Source organism: Dermacentor albipictus, chromosome 4, assembly GCF_038994185.2.
Source record: "Dermacentor albipictus isolate Rhodes 1998 colony chromosome 4, USDA_Dalb.pri_finalv2, whole genome shotgun sequence".
Classification (NCBI taxonomy): Eukaryota; Metazoa; Arthropoda; class Arachnida; order Ixodida; family Ixodidae; genus Dermacentor; species Dermacentor albipictus.
The window spans coordinates 115,842,155-115,862,005 of record NC_091824.1 but is presented as its reverse complement, the minus strand read 5'-3'; the positions used below and the strand labels follow the sequence as shown (position 1 = coordinate 115,862,005).

At 47.3% G+C, this 19,851-nt stretch overlaps 1 protein-coding gene across 3 annotated transcripts in view; it reads left to right on the top strand.

Annotated features, from left to right (window-relative positions):
* LOC135914649 (uncharacterized) overlaps positions 1-19,851 on the top strand; it is a 461,017-nt gene that overhangs the window by 308,883 nt on the left and 132,283 nt on the right. The window contains exon 6 of one of the 3 annotated variants that reach the window (XR_011514057.1): positions 2,834-2,913. The exons of the other annotated variants lie outside the window; for them this stretch is intronic. The gene's annotated coding sequence lies outside the window, so the exon portion shown is untranslated. The remainder of the gene's footprint in view (positions 1-2,833; positions 2,914-19,851) is intronic. 3 annotated transcript variants of the gene reach the window in all.

The following is a 19,851-nucleotide window of genomic DNA, read 5'->3' as shown; positions in this document are numbered from 1 at the left end:
CTGCTTCCTTCCAACACACCTACGGGGCGAAGATTTATAGTGCTGAATTTTGATCTCTAAACGCAGCCCTTCGCACGATAGATCTTTTTGCGCGTTGTGCAGCGAAGAAAAGGTACACAGCGATAGCAGCAATATGAAACAACTCTATCAACATTTTAACAATGCGCACTGATGAGCTAGTTTTGTATCGCAATTTTTATTGCGCTAACGGACACAACCACAGTGATGTCCCGTCTGACGTGACAAAAAACTTTGAAGTGTAGCCTCATTCAGATGCCTTTCGAGATAAATGTTTGGTGTGCAGACGTGAGAGCAGAAACGACTTTGTCAAGATTTCTCAAGCATCAATTGTAATATTGCGTTCGTGTACTGTATTTTGCGTCATACATCCATGAAGTGTTCTTTAAGGTTTCGTGATTTCAGTAAAGAAAGTGCTAAACAGTACGGTTATAAAAGGCGTATGAGTTGTATAAGTTTAGCGATTACATCAATTTTTAACTGGGGTGATCTCACGGCTCAAAATAATCTAGTATTTCGAGTACTCAAATTTTAATAACACGCGCACAATATAGTACTCCTTCACTTATAAGTGTGGTGGATCTTAAAAATTTCTGCTGCTCCGTGCTTGTGACTAAGCTGCTGAAGAGGAACGAGGAAAAGCGAATAACAGACTGCCGCGCATAGGGCTGGGTCATTAGATTTACACTTGTCGGAGATGTGCTACAGATTGCGCATAGCGGGTAGAATTTTCCGAGGCGCCTCTTGTCTTACGTAATCTCAAACGTTGGGGTGGTATTATCAGTCGATAGCTTTAGGATTTGTCACCTTCACTGCCCACTGACAAATTGAAGCACCATATGAAGCCTTCTCCAGTGTGTCACGACTGGCCTCTGTGACAAACAATGCGTATCACGTGACAGAAACGACAGCCCGGACGTTAAAGATATCGATAAGCGCAACGACCGCACACATTTCGACGAGCGCGCCCACTACTGAAGCGCGAATACAGTCCTGGATGACGTGGATGCGATCCACGCGTGGCGCACTTACGCTCAGTCGGCGAAGAATTGGGCCCTCTGCAGTTTGGCGTGGCTGATGGTTGGCGGGGGGAGGGGGGGGGAGGGAATAGGACATGCTCTATCTCACGCCCGAGCCGCCGGAGCAGAGTGCATTGCTCACCAGCTTGTCTGACCAGCAGCATGCTGGCATAAAGTTCGGGTTGACTGAAATGAGAGCGTTGAGTTTAATTGCATCTTCGTCAAATAACGCAGCGCTCGCTCGCCGCCACGCACTTGTGAGATTGCGCTGCGGCAACGTATGACCGCCGTGCTGCTGCGGGCCCCGTTTAACGGGCTCAGCTATATATACAGGCGGTAACGTTGGCGATGGTAGAGTCGCCGGCATGAGGTATTCAACCTCACCGGCCCCTGCCTGGCACGCTGGAAATGCTGGACTATATCCGCGCCTTAGCGACTGTGCTTGCGTGTGTCTTGTTCCCGTTGTAGGTGCGGGCGTAGCGTGATATACCGAGTGCCGGCGGCAAACGAGGCAGGAGTCGATTCCCTCCCTCTCCTGGGTGAGAGCGTTCCTGGGAAGCTATAGAAAGCGTCCTTTGACGACAGTATTCAGCGCTTCAGCTTTCAGCACTGAGCTCCGAGTGTTCGCTATCGTTCATCGCCAAACAGCTTGTCGAGCGGACTGCTGCTTATATGGCCATGTAATCAAACGTTTTGACATTCGTTACATTACCTCCTCTCTGCCTTGGCCCTTCGCCGCTGCTTGGCTAGCTCAAGCTCGCTGGTTCAATGCCGCCCTCTGTCATCCTGTTTGCCTGTTGCAAGGATGGTTGCCAGTGGTACGACTAAACAGCGGTAACGGTGTGGTACCCATTAGCAACAAGTGAGCTGTCATATTTGAAATTATATCACATGATGCAGACGTTAGTTTCCCCCCACGAGTTCAGTACATCTTAACCGGGAACCTCTTGGCTGGCACAGAAATTATATGGACACGGCGCTGTGTGAAAGGAACGCACTAATTTCACAAACAAAAAATTAAAATAGAAATAAAATGTGTAGAGAGCCCCGGCCATCATTGTGTCTTCCAGTGAAAGCACTGTGAATAGTATAATAAAAAAAGAATGGTTTGGCACAGCGCCAAGGTTATTTCTTCGGAGACACATTGTATTTTTCATGAGCAAGAGTGACGCATTCATCGTGAGCAAAAGCATTCTCAACTCTACGAGGACGAACCAGAAAGTCTTTGCCCCTATTTTTAGCCAAATTGCGGCTGTAAATGCAAAGCCAAAATATCCATTTCCAGCGGTGGACCTTTCTTAAACCGGGCGGGCTTTACCTGCCGGTAGCTTCCCGGCACGGCACTGCTGTCAGTTGTTGAAGATGACGGTTGTGCTTTACGCGTTCACGGCGTATGAGCAACGAAGTGTGATTCGTCTTCTGTGGTGCAAGGGACGAACGCCCATTGAAATCCACAGGAAAATGCAGCCCACACTTGTTGGGAAAAGTGTCTCGCTTTGAAAAGTGTGAGCTGGTGGTGTTGTAAGTTCTCAAAAGGCCATGAAGACTTGCATGACAATGAACCTCCGAGGAGGCCACGTGCGCCGCTTACTGACCACAGGGGCATCTCAAATTGAATGCTGCGATGGGACAAATGTCTAAACAGGTGTGAAGACTACGTGGAAAAATAGTTTAAAGTATGCAGAATAGCGCATATATTTGAAATTACCTGTATGTACCTTATTTTGGGTAATAAAAGATAGGAGCAAGTACTTCCTGATTCACCCTCGTAATACTGTCGTGCCTACATTTTGCAGGTTTTTGCTGCTGACAGTTTTTACTGGATTATCACTGTTGTCAAGTTATCGCCCGGCGCAAGAGGTGTATACTATACAAGGTAAATATATCTGGTAGCGAAGCTTCCATAGGAGCCCATACATTCAAAACATGGCGGTCCATCGGCGGTCCATGGGGCTTAGCGCCATCTGTATGTGGTGGGAACACTTCCGGCGGAAAAAAAATAATGTGACGCCATGTCCGTTAAAAGCAGAAGTGACGTCATTTTGTTTTCGAAGGCGCGAAATTTGTTTTGTTGTTCTTCCTTTGGAGCTATATATTCAAATGCCCCGCCACTCGACTTGATGGGCGTTTCGAGCTTTCAGCGTGGAAAGCGATCCAGGAAAAGGCCAGCCGTGCGGTTGTCAAAATCGCATCCCGGCAAAGAACATACTTTCTTTGGAGGCCGACGAAAGCTTTAGGTGTAGAGTGCTGATCCTATTGTTGGGTGCCAAGCCCGTCGGCCAGCGCAGTCGCACGAAAACAGCTACACAATTATCTGGCGGTCGTAACTCACTACTTTTGAATGAACAGATCAAGAAGCAATGAAGCTACCCGCGTCACCAAATTCAGACAAACTTCGACAAGCAAGAAAGCACAAACTGTGAGGTGGGCGTATTTCAACAGGTGATACGAGTGCGCCTTTCTGCCCATTTCAAGACGTGCATTGCATTGCGAGTGATAGTGGCGTCAACGCCCCTCTAGCGATGGGCGCTGAAAAGAAATGCATTTATTAATAATAATAAAATTAAACTTGTATTTTCTTAACTCATCACGAATATATAAAATTTACTAGGAATTTTATTTTCGTTGAATGAATCAATCTGTGTCTCGATTGAATTAAAAAACGCGTTTTTCTTTCCCAATGTTGGTTCCCTCCAAACCTAGTCGCGCTTCAATCGCTGCTCCCATAACCCCCCATGCTGATGTCGGTGACAATCTGTACTGAACCGCTTTTCGCCCAAAGCTTCGCGACCTATTTGAATCGACCTTGTACTTTATCCGAAAGTTCTTGAATGTCATGAATTCTACAGTGAAGAGCCTTGTCTAATCAGACTGAGGGCGAATGTTTGCGTACATTCTCGAACGTACACGAGCACCAGTGATCTCTCTGTAATATACAGTAACGAGATAACGTTAGTGAAACAACGGGCGCCCTATAAAAGTTATATTTTATGTCACATTTTGACAATGTTTGCTTTTTGTTTGCCACAATATGCTTATTTGTGATGCTATGCGCGGAATGCATAGCCAGTGGCAGTAAGAGAGAAAAGGGAAAGAAAGATAGGGAGGTTGGCCAGTGCAAGTACCGGCTGGCTAGCCTTGGCTGGGGAAAGGGATAAAGTGAGAAAAAGGAGAAAGAAGAAAAAATTTAGAAAAATTCACACACTGACGCAATTCAAAGACACCATTCAGCACTCAATGCCTGAAAGGGACACTAAAGCCAAATACTATGTCGGCGTGGACTGTTTACATACCGTTCCAGAAGCATCGCAATGTTTGTTTCGTGCCAAGAAAAGACTTAGTTTACGCGAAAATTGCATCTGAAGGGTCCGAATACGCTTTTCAAAATTAGAATCTCCCGCCCCCTAACCGGGGGAGTGCTGACGTTGCGTACGCCATCACCACCTTTTGTTGCCGTCGGTGAGTAAAACAGCGCCCGACAGACGGCGGTACCGCGCCAAAAAGGGACTGTGGATTTGCCGCTGCAGGTGCTTTTGGTTCAAGTCGCGCGGACCGTTCGCGCATTCCGCCATATCAAATGGAAGCTGAATTCTCTGCTACATGCCGTTTGTGCGAGTTTCGCGAGCCAGCAAAACCAGCGCAGGACTACGCGATGAGAAAAATAGCGAAACGCGAAAGCGTGGGTGGTGCAGGGTCGAGCGAAAACGAAACCTTTCGACCGCCCGCGTCGTTGTCAAGGGTAATTTCAATTAGTTCTTTTTTCTAAAAATGAAATAGAACTGGAGAAGTAGCATTTTATTTAATCTTATAATACAATGCAAGAATATTTTGTGCAACGAGTAGTTGAGTGCTGGTGACATTATTTAACTGAGGAGTGCTTTCGCCATCGAGCAAGGGCTTGAATGTCCGGGGGGGGGGGGGGGGTCTCTAATCATGCCCTTTATTCACCTCAATTTCTCGATTAGTCAGGCTCTGTTCGCGATAATATTGACGCCTTAGAGTCTCTCGAGCACTAATATATCACTTTAACTTGGCTTAGTATTTGCCTTTAGTGTCCCTTTAGAGGCAGTAAGAGAGAGATAAAGCCAGGATAGTAAAGGGAGGGAAGTCCACCATGACGTAAAAAAATTCACCGACGATTACGATACTCGCAATTGCGAAATTTGAATGCAGCTTTATACGTGTTTTCATTTCGCATGCCAATATTTCCTATTATGCTTGTGAGTAGTGCGCTTTGTTTTCATACAGACAACGCGCACTTCCTTGACGCAATATCGTAGCCAACGTCGTCCCTCAGCCCGTCTTGCGCGTCACTATGCTTTTCTTCTCACGGTTTCCTTCCACCAACGACGAGAGCGGCCCTTCATCGCGGTGAAATCGTGCCACCAGCGTCTACGTCGACAATACCCAAGGGAGCGCCACATCGAGCCTTACTCGTAGCCGCTCGCCATCGCCCCATTGCAGGAGTAGTTGTACACGTCACACACGCTGATACCACGGACTGACCTCAGCAGCTGACGTCGCGGACGAGCGTAGCCACCCTGGTCCCCCCTCGGAAGCGCATATGAGATCGCCCACTGGAGGCGCACGCCATGGCCACCGGCAAATGAGCGCATGCGCAGGCCTTTTGCCTAACATTGACCTCTAGAGCTGTTTACGATTGGTATTTAATTATATTGTTTCAATGTAACTATTACTAAGCGTACGTTGTTATGAGATGTGCTGTCATTCGATGCTGAGGCGAAGTGAAGTATGTTAACGCAGGATGCCCTACGTAGGACAGTAACTAATGTGTTTAATTTTATGGTTTTGTCAAGGTTTATGGCAATATTGTGCTTAATATGATGGTTTTGTAAAAGTGTACGACCATGTGAACAGGACGTGTGTGCATCCACTATTGTCTTTTCCACCGTGGGGGTTGAAGGACTTCCTCAAGCCATCCTTGAATGGCTTTTCCCTTCGCTTCCCTTCACATGTATAAGGGATAAACCAATAAAGAATCAATCAATCGATCTGTTCGCTTCCGCTCCTCCTCTACTTTCCGCCTCATGCCTTCCCTGTAGCCTTCTTCTCCGCTTTCCTCCTCGCGTGCTCTTTTTTCATTCTTTCCTCCGCGTTCGCTTTCATCTCTCGCCTGTGCTTGTTTGTTCGGTTACGAGGTATAACGCCGCCGACGAGGCACGCCGACGCTTAACGCAGGAACGGGTGCTTAACAGCTGTGCTCTAAAATGTCTATGTCGATCGGGTATCTCAAGTTTGCCACTATCTCCATATACTCAAAAGGGGTAAACAAAAAAGGTTCTAAGGACCACGACAATCTAAGATTTGTCTTAAATATTGCCATGCCACTGCCTTGATTTTATTGTGCAAGTATGCTTCTTGAAACGTAGGTCTACTTTTCTGTTCGTAGTTTTTCCTCCCTTCATGTGTCTTAGAGAAACGTTACTGAAATGCTACCAAGAGTAATACTGCGTGCCCGGCCTGGAACCTTTTGCAAACAAACATGCAATGTAAACGAGAAAAAGGCTTTCTTTGTACGACAATGTATAAGGCACCCCTGATATTATTGTACTGTTGACAGTCCCGACGAATGTTGCGCAAGGATATCTGGACGAGAACTATATATATATATATATATATATATATATATATATATATATATATATATATATATATATATATATATATATATATATATATATATATATATATATATATATATATATATATATATATATATATATATATATATATATATATATATATATATATATATATTCATGCAAGAAATAATGCAGAACTAGGTTAAGGTTTCAAAGGGGTATTTATTTCAACAAAAGCTTGCGCAGAAAAATAACCATGCCAGCCTCGCGTAAAACATGAATTATTGAAAACAATATATATAAATTATGACAGAACAGACATGGCGAAGCGGCTCACCTAGCAATGTGTTTTTAAATAAAGGGAAAGTTTTACGATTAAGTCAACTAACGGCGCCAATATTTCGTCTTCCGTCTGGCCGCGCTCTGAAGCTAAGGATCATGTTGACACGTGGACTCGTTTACCTTTCACGCGTGAGCACCTTTCACCGTCTAACAAACGTTATCGCTCAGCGCCGGACGCACCCACATGTATGTATCAGAAGTTTCTTGAATGTTATCGATGGTTCTATCCGCTGTCTGTTGTCGCCGAACCTTCTGTAATCTGATTTCGTGCATGCACGACGCGAATGGTGCAGAAGTTTCTCGAAGACACGCGGGCACCAGCAGTTACTCTGCAATGTTCGATGGCTTTGATTGTCGTGTTCATATCGGAGGTTGTGGCCAAGTGCTGCCCCAGGGTGGCCAATCCTGCTCTGGTGAGGGAGTGCGTTACCGGTTCTGGTCACCGGGATCAGGCCACACTCCAGGCTTGTTTGTGCAATTTGATCAACACGCGGATTTTTTTAATCCGCTGGAATATTGCCAGCACCGGGATTCGAACCACGGACCTCTTACACACGAGGCGGGTGTTCTGCCTCTACGCCACCGCTGCAACTGACCGGGGTCGTTGGAGAAGTATGTGAGAGGCCTTTGCCCTGCAGTGGGCGTAACCAGGCTGATGATGATGATGATGTTCGATGGCTCATGGATAAAAGCTGACGCGCTTGACCCGCTGATCGGATTTTCGCAATCGCCGACTGTATTCGCCACTATCGTTTTGCCTTAAGTGTAACCTGCCTTTGAGGGCACAGGTTCCCCCCAATAAAGCACTAGTTTTGCCAATCACAGTTTTGCTGCTTACTTCACCGCCACTACCTCCATTCGCACTTCAGACCCCGGAGTCGCCGAGCAAGCCACGATCGCCATCGCCCTGCTTGACGGTTGTGGGTCTGAGATATATAACGATTCGAGAATGGCAGTTAGGGCTTTTCAAAAGGGTTGCCTCGCCAAGCAAGCTGCTCGTCTTCTTAGCAGCTCGAGTCCATATGCTCTCACGCATCATTCAATCCACTGGTTTCCCGCTCACGTAGGGTCGGTCGAGGGTGCTCCCCCGAACCTCAATGAGTCTGCTCACGAGGCTGCGCGTGACCTCACCGACCGCGCTTCCTCTGTAAGGAGCGCCGACTCCCCTCTTCTCTACGGCCACAGGGACGGTCCCGCTACTCACAACGAGGTTATTCAATTCTTCTACATGTCTAGAAAGACCTTTCCACCCCCTCACCCTAAGTTGAATAGGGCGCGAGCCGTTTCGCTTAGACTGCTAAAGACCAGCACATATCCGTGTCTGTACGTTCTCTACGAGGCTTACCCCGACGTGTATCGCGACGACGCCTGCCCGTCCTGCGGGCAGACTTCCACTCTAGCGCACTTACTCTGGGAGTGCGGGTCGACATACCCCAAGTTCATCAAGGAGGAGTGGGACTCGCTTCTGCGTAGCCCCGCTCTAGGCAAGCAAATCCTGGCTATCCGGCGTGCCCTCGACCGGGCTGGTGGACTAGACCTGCCCGTCCCGACGTGGGAGTAGCCAGGTGCGCGACGAGTTCGCGTCCTCATCGGATCTGCAATAAAGTTTCTTCACTCACTCACTCACTCACTCACTCACTCACTCACTCACTCACTCACTCACTCACTCACTCACTCACTCACTCACTCACTCACTCACTCACTCACTCACTCACTCACTCACTCACTCACTCACTCACTCGCTCGCTCGCTCGCTCACTCACTCACTCACTCACTCACTCACTCACTCACTCACTCACTCACTCACTCACTCACTCACTCACTCACTCACTCACTCACTCACTCACTCACTCACTCACTCACTCACTCACTCACTCACTCACTCACTCACTCACTCACTCACTCACTCACCACGTGACCATATTCCTGCATTTTTGCAATTTTTCTTAAACAGGAAAATGTGGCAATTCTGGACCACGCCTAATTCTTCTTCTGCACATATACGAGGACTTTGTAATAACTCTAAATCTGCTATTGCGTCATTTCCGCATTCTTTCATCTTGCCTTGATCACGACAGATGAGTAATTTTTTTTCCAGGCAAGTCTGTAGTAATAATTTTCCGCCAAGCAACTTCACGGTAAGCGCACAAGGGGTTATATGACTGATCTCTTTTGTAGCAGAGGCTGCATGAAAAACGATAGAGCTTTTTCGTTGTTCATCTGTTCTTGCATAAGTTGCATGAAAAGGAACAGAGGAAGGTAAGAGAGCCACCATCTCAAGCTATCCACTCCAGGCGCTCAGTTGATCACGAAATGGTGGAGCTAGCGTAATTCACTTTCTTCTGAAGACGGGAACAGCAATAGATCTCAAAGTTCGCAGACCGAGTCTAGAGTATAGCATGATACAGTAAATACAAGGAAACAAGGCGTTAGATAAGGAGAATGTTTCGCCTAACACAGTTTATGTGGCAGTCAATTACTCTTTTTCCGCTACGTTGCCTTCGAGTTTTCCTTCTTCTTCTTTCTTCTTGCTCGAAAAAGGCTTTTCCCGCCAACACTCTTAATACGGATTGGTCCTTGAAGCGTGACGGCCCCCGTAGAGTGCTATGTGTAATTGCTCATTATTGCTAATTAGGGGCATTGCAGAACTTTTCGTTGTTTTGGCAAAATTATATATATATATACTGACTACACAAATTTTTAGTTTTGTGGCGAAACATCACCAAAGTTTGTTCTTCACAATAATTTAATTTAGACTAACATATTGAGCTCGAACCACGAATATATAATTGGCTTGAGTGTTCGCCTCAAACCATGCGAGAAATGGGAACAGCGGTTCGAAATAAAGTAGTGTATTTCATAGGCTTCTTACTTGCTCGCCGGCGCTGCTAATGCTTCGTTTTCCCTCGCCTTTCCTCGAATGAGGCCTCCGTGATCCGGATGGTGTGCGCCACACTCAACGTCCCGCTCTGCACGGCCATTAGTCGGCGGCTATCCAGCACGCCTTTTCCGCTATGATTTTTGTAGTGGGTTAGCAACTTCGTCAGCCGACGTTTGAAGGTCGTGTTATGCCAGGCAGCGGCTGGCCATGCTCGCGGGTTATACGTACGAGACATCTGGCTACCGTTTCTGTCGGCCTTTGGGCGGACTTGGAGGAAAGAGATGGGCACTTTAACAAATCATGGCAAGGTTTGCCTAGCGGCGTGCCTGGTATAATACTCCAACTGGGAATAATTAGAAATGAAGTGACGCGCACATTGCACATTACGTGCGAGTACAAGAAGCACACGGTAATACGCAACATACAGATTCAAGTATCTTATTGAGACCTGTGTTTCCCGAAAAGTTTAATGTGCGTTTGCCGATTTTATTGCGCAGTTTCATCGATGAAACTACCGCTGTATTGAACAAGACGATTGCACACGAACTCTGACTTCCGAAGAAGAGAGCGCAGATTGTTGCCATGCTGCTGCGACTGCATACTTGAACCTACGATGCTCGAAAAATTGCGGCTTGCTAACTATTTTTAGCTTTTTCCTTATTTATTTGCACTTTCGGTTAAAAGTGCGTTTCTTTAGTTTTCAGCGATGCATTTGTGAGCAACTGTTGCAGTAGTGTCACGTAAGTGTGCAAACTATGAGTTGAGTTGAGTTGTTGTAGGCTACTGGTGGGATTAGCCTTGCAGTTGCTGCCGGCAATTGCTCCACCGCAGCGACACTTAAAATAAATAAATCACGTAATTCGACACAGACCTCCCGATTACAAATGTTCCCTCCTCAGTTCACCATGTGGAAGCCAAATCCGTGTCCTGTAGGTAATTTAACAGAAGGCGAGAGACCTCCTTCCTACACAACCGGTTCCCGCGCGGGAAAACTATGTCCTGCAGAGAACTGTGAGGAAGTCCTGTGTTCTTGAGGGACCCGAATAACACCCTCCTTTCCGCGTTATACACAATACAGCACACTAGGTAATGTTCTATGTCACTGCACACACCACACGTTGAACATAATGGTGATAACGCCAGGCCAGTCTTATGCATCCACGCAGGGGTACGAGCAGAGCCCGTGCGAATGCGGAGCATTAAGGTGGCTTGGTTTCTTTTGAGACCCTTGATCACACATGGCTTGTGAGGTGAGCTCCACAAAGAACTGAAATGGCACGACACCGCTTCTCTGAAGAGTCTCCCGTCTTCTTGAAGCACTTTTCTCAAAGGATTCCCAGACAGCGCTCTATGGGCGAGGCAGTCCGCCATCTCGTTGCCTATGATATCTATGTGTGATGGCACCCATTGGAATCGTATGGGGAAGCCTCTGACACGGAGATTTTGCACCGAACGTGTCAATATGATGCGGTTGAATGAAAATACAGCTGATTTTCTCCACGCCGCCGGCAGCAAAGAGCAAACAGGGCGACACGCTTCTCACTGTTGTCGCTGCGCGTTAGCCCTTTAGCCATTTTGCATGCTGCGTATCACCAACACGCGACGCTCTTCCATAGTTAGAACAACGTGGGAGGAGTTGCACTGGCTAAACCTTGCTATCGCCGCGGACGCTTGGCCCATCGGGCGAAACTTCCGAACTGTTTCTTCCCATGTTAAACATTGCTTCAGTTTAGCTACGAACATTCACTGTCTGCGATGCTGTAGGCGCTGTGGAATATGAACTCTTCGCCTGTGGCTTGGGAAGTTTGGGTTTCTAGCCAACTCCGACCGAATTACTCCCCCGGCAGAGGAACTTCCTGCAGAAACTGAATTGCCGTGTCGTGAAAATGAATTCTTTGGTACGAAATGCGGCCCTTGGTACTAAATACGGCCCCTTGTGGGAGCGGCGTGCGGTCAAACTTCTGCCTCCCCTAGTCGATGAACACGGGAAAGAACGAAAACTTCGTGAATACAGCAAATCACAGCCGACACAAACCCTGGCGACCCGTGCATTAAGAACATCAGACTGCACACTACTTATGAAAATCTTCCCCGTATTATTTATGTGCTGTTTTCCTCACGCCAACAATCTATCCGTCTTTCTCTCTCTCTCTACGCACACGCACACGCACACACACACACACACGTGTGTATATATATATATATATATATATATATATATATATATATATATATATATATATATATATATATATATATATATATAAAATCTTCCTCGACACACGCAAATGTGGTCGAGTTAGTCGTGAACAGTTTCTTATCGAGGAGCGCACATTTCTTTTTTAAAAGAAAGGGTCGAGTTTCACCAATGACTCCGAAGGGCTGATTGCATCATATGAAAACTAAGATCTGGCCACGCTTTTCAACGTGCTTTAATGAATGCACACATGCAATGCAAGTTTCATCGAATGTCTCTTAATAAATGGAAAATGACAACGACAAATTTCATGTATATACTTCTTAAAGCTGGCCGAGTAGGCACTTTTATATATGTGATGCAAGGAGGTTGCATGATGTTATAAAACATGCATGTTGTATAATCGAAGATGATACGTACCGCTGCTGCCAAGTCATAGAATAATGCAGGAACCAGCACCTGCAGGTGAGATACATGCTCCATCAGCATGGTGACGACACAAAAATCAACATCTTTAGGTACGAGACATCGATGACACCAGATAGTGACAGACAAGCAGAGTGATTTGAAACATTATTGCAAGCTTATGAACTGAGAGCCCTTACGCAAAGTTTTATCCTCGTTATTGCGTCTTTAGCAATCTCAAATTCCGAATGTGAGCGAGTCCTTCCAAGTGAGTGTCGTATGGTTCTTTGTCAGTAATAAGTTCACGCCTGAACATACATGTAAGACCTCGTTTCGGTTTATTGCAAAATACGAGTGTGGGTTTGCAGGGAGGCGCACACGTCTCAGACGCGCGTAGCGCGAGCGTGCGAGAAGTTTCTGAAGCGCGGCGTCATATTGCAAAAGCGTCTGTGTTTGCGCTCCCAGACATGACACAATGGCAAACGAAAGCTTCCTTCCTGCGCTACCTAATCCGTTGTTTGCGATTGTCATCGCAGATCCTGTATTGTTTCGAGCGGTGACGCGCAGCTTTAACAGCGTCGTCAAGCGCGGCATGGTCTGGATCATTCAGGTTGTCTCGCCGAAAATTTTCTAAAGGACTAAATATTAGCGTTTGCGAAAGACAAAAGCAGGTTGGACTCCTCGGGTGCAAGCTTTCTAGAGAGAGAGAGATAATGAAGAGGAAAGGCAGGGAGGTTAACCAGATATGAGTCTCCGGTTTGCTACCCTACACTGGGGATGGGGGATAGGGGTTACAAAGATGACAGAGAGGAAAACGCTAAAAAAAAAAGAAAAAAAAACAAAAAAACCACGCACACATGGAGGTACACACACAAAAGGCGTTCCAGTTAAAGTCGTTCACACAGGCCGGTAGAACGCAAAAAGCGCAATAGCGCTTGCACGGCCTTCTTCTGTGACGGTAGGTCATTTCGATGTTGCAGAATTCTTTTTTCGGATAGCGGTTGGTTGTCCAGTTGGTCAAGTTCCTGGCTGAGGCATGCCCTCTGTGGACTGTACTGCGGGCAGGTGCACAAAATATGGCCAATTGATTCTTCATGGCCGCAGTGGTCACAGGTTGGGCTGTCGGTCATCCCTATGCGGAATGCATAGGCTTTAGTAAAGGCAACGCCCAACCAAAGTCGATATAAAAGCGTGGCGACTCTACGGCAAAGCTGTGATGGCGCTCGAAGACTTAGTGTTGGATCAAGTGAGTACAGTCGCGTGTTTCTTAAATGTGGCTAATTCCATTGCGACGCGGTGCACTGCCGAGCAAGTAGGCGGAGCTTCCGTGCTGCGTCAGTTCTAGAATGAGGAATTGGGGCGTGGCGCTCCTCAGTATGGGCTGAGCGGGCAGCGTGATCCGCCCGTTCATTGCCGATAATCCCGCAGTGACTTGGAAGCCACTGAAAAGTTATCTCATGGCCTGCTTCACTTATGTGTTGCAACGTCTCTGCAATATGGAATATTAGTTGTTCGTGTGGTCCCCGTCGTAAAGGTGACAGTAGAGACTGCAGTGCCGCCTTCGAATCGCAGAATATTGTCCATTTATGTGGTGGTTCATCACCAATTTGATCAAGGGCAGTAAAGAGCGCTGCGAGCTCTGCTGCCGTCGATGTTGTCGCGTGGGTCGTCTTAAATTTAATTGTTGTAGCTTTCGCTGGTATGACGATTGCCGCCGCGGAGCTACTTGGAAGGACAGATCCATCAGTGTAAATATGCGTAGAATCACGGTAGTTCTCGTACAAATGTAGTAGCGTGAGCTGTCTAAGGGCTGGCGATGATAGATCAGCTTTTTTCGAGATACCAGGTATTGTGAAGTTGATTTTTGGCTGAGCGAGGCACCATGGAGGAATCGAAGGTCTCGCAGCCGGGGTGAAACAAGCTGGCAATGATTCATCATATGCCGTTATCGTCCGGCTGAAAGATGTGTGTGGTCTGTCCGCTGTTAGGGAGGCCAAATGGTGACGAGGAGTCCTGGTCAGATGCCTTATATGGGTCCTGAGTACTTCAATTTCAATGTGGGTCCTGACAAGGTGATCTCCAGCGATTGCTATCGTAGCCACTGTTGAAGCACTCTTAGGCAGGCCTAGACAGATCCGGAGCACTTCACCCTGAAGACTTTGTATTGTGCGTAGATTTGTTTTACCTGTGTTGATCATTGCTGGCAAGCTGTATCGCAGAAATCCTAGGAAGAGCACCCTGTACAGTTGCAACATCGCACTTGGCGACATTCCCCAGGTCTTGCCAGCGAAAAACTTGAGGAGGTGACAGATGCCTGTCAACCGTTTTTTCATGTATGATACGTGTGGGCTCCATGACAAGCCCCTGTCAATTATGACACCTAGGAACTTGTACGATCGGACCCATCGTATTATTTGGCCATTTATCATTACACTGTAGTTGGCCATGGGTTTGCGCGTAAATGGCACTAGTGCGCATTTCTCTGTGGAAATTTCCAGGCCTCGATTACGAAGGTAGAGAACAGTTTGTGTGGCGGCTCTCTCAATTCTCGCTCGCAACTGTAGGCGTGTTACTGCAGACGTCCATATGCAGATGTCATCGGCGTACATTGATAGCCTGACTGTAGTTGGCACGTGCTCAAGGAGAGCAATTAGTGTTAGATTAAATAACACAGGGCTAAGTACACCGCCCTGGGGGACGCCGCGGTAGTTGTAATGTAGAGAAGTATGGCCTTCTTCGGTGCTTACAAAAAAGGATCGCATGGATAAATAACTCCGTATCCATTTAAACATCCGACCACCCACTCCTACCTCTGCGAGAGCAGAGAGGACGGCTTCATGCGTAACGTTGTCATACGCCCCTTTAACGTCGAGGAATAAGGATGCGCAGAGACGCTTACGGCATTTCTCATGTTGAACGTAGGTGACCAGGTCGACGACGTTATCGATCGATGATCGACCGCGTCGGAAGCCCGCCATGGCATCTGGGTAGGTGTTGTGGTATTCCAAGTACCAGTCCAGGCGTCCTAGGACCATCCTCTCCATTACTTTGCCCACGCAGCTCGCCAACGCGATCGGGCGATATGATGAGAGTTCCAACGGCGACTTGCCAGGCTTCAGCAGTGGAACAAGGCGACTTGTCTTCCAGGTTGTTGGTGGTGTGCCATCTGTCCAAGATTCATTGTACACCTCAAGGAGAAGTCCTCTCGCTCACTCCCCCAGGTGACACAGAGCTCGGTAGGAAATTCCGTCAGGTCCTGGCGCTGATGTGCGGCTACACAAAGCTAATGCTGCCTTAAGTTCGTGGATTGAGAATGGTAGATCCATCCGGTGATCACGTGGTGGCGGACAGTTACTCGAAGGCGATCGAATGTTGGTAGCCGTGAGTTGGCCGGATAATCTGGCGCAGAAATCCTCTGCCACGTCAATCTCCGATCTATTTTGAGAGAGGGCAAGCGCCTTGAATGGGAATCGCTGTACGGGGAGTGTCCGGAGACCGCGCACCGTTCTCCATAGTTGCGATAAAGGCTTGCGTGGATCTAGCGACTCACAGAAGGCATTCCAACGTTGCGATTCGAGCTTGTCTAACCGGCGCTGTATCTTCTTTTGCGTGCGCCTGGCGGTCCGTAAATCGTCCACTGTTTTCGTACGTCGGTATCTTCGTTCAGCACGTCGTCGGATGGCTCGAAGTCGTTCTAGTTCCACATCAAATTCGTTCAGTTTCGAAGAGCATGTGAGAGTGCGCATAGTGTCTTGCACCGCGCTCTTGATTACTTCTTCCAAGTCGAAAGATGGATTGGCGTCGGAGCGTTCTTCCATAATAGACTGAAATTTAGGCCAGTCCACTCTTTGGATCGTATCCCGTATTTTGGAAAGGGACAATCCTCTGATCTTGATGTACGGGGGAATGTGGTCGCTTCCGTGCGTCTCTATGTCCGCAAACCACCCTGCACGTCTGACAAGGCTTCGTGAGACGAAAGCCAAGTCAAGACAGCTGCTGTAGGTGGAGCCACGTAAGAAGGTAGGACTTCCATCATTCAGCAGCCAAAGTTCATTACTGGAGGCGAAAGATACCAGAGCTCTGCCTCTTGCGTTGATCATCGGACTTCCCCAGAGTGTATGATGGGCGTTGAAATCTCCAATGATGACCCAGGGATTGGAGGTTGAAGAAAGGATGTCTTGGAGTCTTTTGTAATCAAATCGACTTGACGGAGATAGGTAGGCGCCCACAAAAGTAAACGCCAAATTCTTTTTTCTTACGTTTAGGCATATATATTGATTATAGTCATTAGGTGGTACAGGCTGATGAGTGTAGGTGAGGTCACGGCGAATACACACCAAAACCTTACTGTTGTCATAAATAGTTGACGACATAAATAATTCATGTCCAGAAAGCCTTATTGTGTTCAATAAGTTCGGCTCGCAAATGACGATAATGGGAAACATATTGGCGTACACGAAGCGACGGAAATCCGAAAGGCGCGCTCTGAGTCCGCGCGCATTCCACTGAAAAATAGCTGCTTGTCGGACCTCTTCCCTAAAAGACCGTGGCTGTGGAGCCATGGTCTACTCAAGGGTTGCAAGCACCGGACTCAGAGCGTCCAGTACTTGAAGCGCACTTCTGGCAGACGGTGTGTGCATGTTGCTTAGCAACACGCGAATGGCATTCATTAAAGGCCTAATAAGTGCTATCATTTGCTCATCTGTTATCTGCGACTCCTCGGATACAGCACCTTGCTGTACTGGGGGCGGCTTCTTCTGCGGCTCTTCTGGCGGTCGTGTACATGGACGTGGCGGCCATTCCTTTGTGGAGAGAGATCTGGCAGTTTTCTCCCTTCCAACACCGGTGTTCGGAGGGCTGGAAACTTCCACTGGTGATGCGGCTTGACGAGTTGACTGTTCCTGAAAACTTGATGTTTTACGTCGTGAAGACGTTCGACGGTGACGTCGTCTTCCCCGTACTTTCACAGCAGCTTCTTTGTGGGTAGAGTTGTCTCTCACCATTTGTTTAAGAATGGTGATCTCTTTCTTGATCTGGGGACAGTCTTTGGAAGAGGCGCAGTGATCACCCTGACAGTTAGGACACTTCAACTTGATGGCGCTGCAGTTGTCTTCTGAGTGGGGTTCGGCACATCGAGGGCACACGGCCGAATTTCTGCAGACTCCCTTCACATGGCCAATCTTCTGACAATTGTAGCATTGCATTGGTCTTGGAATAAATGGTCGAACCTGGTGGCGAAAGTGGCCGACCTTCACGTAGGGTGGAAGGCAGTCGCCTTTGAACGTTAGTCTCGCACAACGTGTGTTCCCGAGGCGACAAACATGCACAATGACGTTATGTTCACTTGCTAGTTGTATAAGAACTGGGAGGTCTGCATTAGGAATTTCATTGTCAATGTCATAGATTACTCCTGTAATTGTGGCACCATTCGTTGGCATGATGGATCGGACCTTGATGTTTCCCAGCTGCGTTACATGTTGGAGTATGGTCAGCGCGCTCGGGTTCATCACATCGATAGCCAGGATGTTTCGCCTTGTGTTTATCCTCACATCCTTGATCTCGTTTGGCACAGTGTTTTCGAGATACACGGAGAGTGCTTGCCTGTTGAGGACGCGCAGGTTGTCGGTAGCGTTCTGTGGCACAAACAGGATGGAGTGAGGCCATCGCTGAGGCGCTGTTTCTAAGTGCAAGTTTCTAAGTTCAAGCTTTCTAAGTGGAGTGTATAGTGTATATAAGCGATTCTTGGGGAAGTTTGTGTTTACAGTGAATCCTACTCGTCCGTATTCTACGTGGCACTACGGCACGGAAATATAGTAATGCGCGCGCGCCCACAAGTGCAAAGACGCATACACCCGAATATACAAAGGCACGCATTGTCGTTACGTGACAGATGCCGTCTTATGTACTAAACAACCGAAAGTCCTGTATGGTGGCGCTTGCTACGGGAAGGGACGCACCTCGGAGCTGGTTTCGTGATGTGATTAGAAAAGCTTCAGACATGTGGTAGACACGACTAACGCAAGACTGCAGTGATTGGAGATCGCCGGGAGAAGCCCTCATCATAGAGTATGCGACGTACGGTCAGTGTTCTGACACTCGCCGTAGACGGCAAAATTGACAGCTAAGCGGCCCTCCTAAGCCTTGTTCCACTTCTGATGAAACCAGCAAAGGAGACATCTTCGCGAAGGCAGCATAGAAGTAAAAAAAAAAAAAGATACATGTTACTTTACTGTCCAAACAAGATGTCGGCTGAGCAAAATGCTCTGAAACTCAAGGCGAAGGTCGTCTACACACAGGAAAACGTAGTCACACTTCCTTATGCGCCGAATGTTAGCTATGTCGTGTTCTTTATAAATACGCTTACGCAAATTGTTAAAATACAGCGATGTGTGCTTTCTTTTAAATCTTTTTGGAGACACAAGGCCGCCTCAAGTCACAGATACGTCTTCCAAATGCGTTCCATTACTTGGGCTTGAAGCAGTCTTCTTCGCAGTGGAAAAAAAAAACTGTCTTCAATGTTGGATAAAACTGGAGCACACCCATGATCTCATGATGATACGGATGACAACCGGGCGTAGCATCTCTGCACTGCTTGAAATACAGCATGAAAAATTTTCGCCTTCGTGTACTAACGAGGCCCGTATCCGCCTGCCGTTCGCGAAACAAGTTGCTCATTAAACTGTACCTAAAATTGCATGCAATTTAAAAAAAATACCCTTTTCAGAGAAAAACATCATTAGAGGCTCACCGGTAAAATTAAGCCCACCACTACTCAGGAGTAAGAATTAGGAACTATTATCAAAGAGAGTACTGTGCTTCTGCACCTCACAACAGAACGTCATAAATAAATGAGCATATGTTGGTGAACTATATTATGCCCGCCTAAGGCCAAGGGTGATGAAATAATTTACAGCAAAGAAAGGGTGAGCCATAGAGCTGGGACAAACAGGGCTGGAGCGAAACCTTTTGGGTCGTAAGGTGCGTATGAAGCAATACAATCAAGGCGTTAGCGAGTCGGTCCTTCCTAGCAATTTATTAAAGATAGTTCGACTTTCATAATAGTTTACTTTTCATGATAGCTCGCCTTTCATGATAGTTTGCCTCGCGGTTCACTTGTGGCATTTTGTGTTCCCTTGTGTAAGGGATGAAATGCGTTGTGGAGCGACTGCGTTTTGTTGGCTCTTCGCTAAACGCGCACGAAATTAGGCGTCATTGCTTTGTGACTTGAAGAGCGTTCACGTGCTGTCAAAGGGAGCACTCGGTCTTGCCAAGTATTTCTTCTTCGCATTTCTTTCTTTCTCGGGTGCCGATTTCTTACGTTCAAAATGAGTGACAAGTACGTAAGCACCCACTCTGTTGAGCGCTGACCGGATTACACGTTTACAA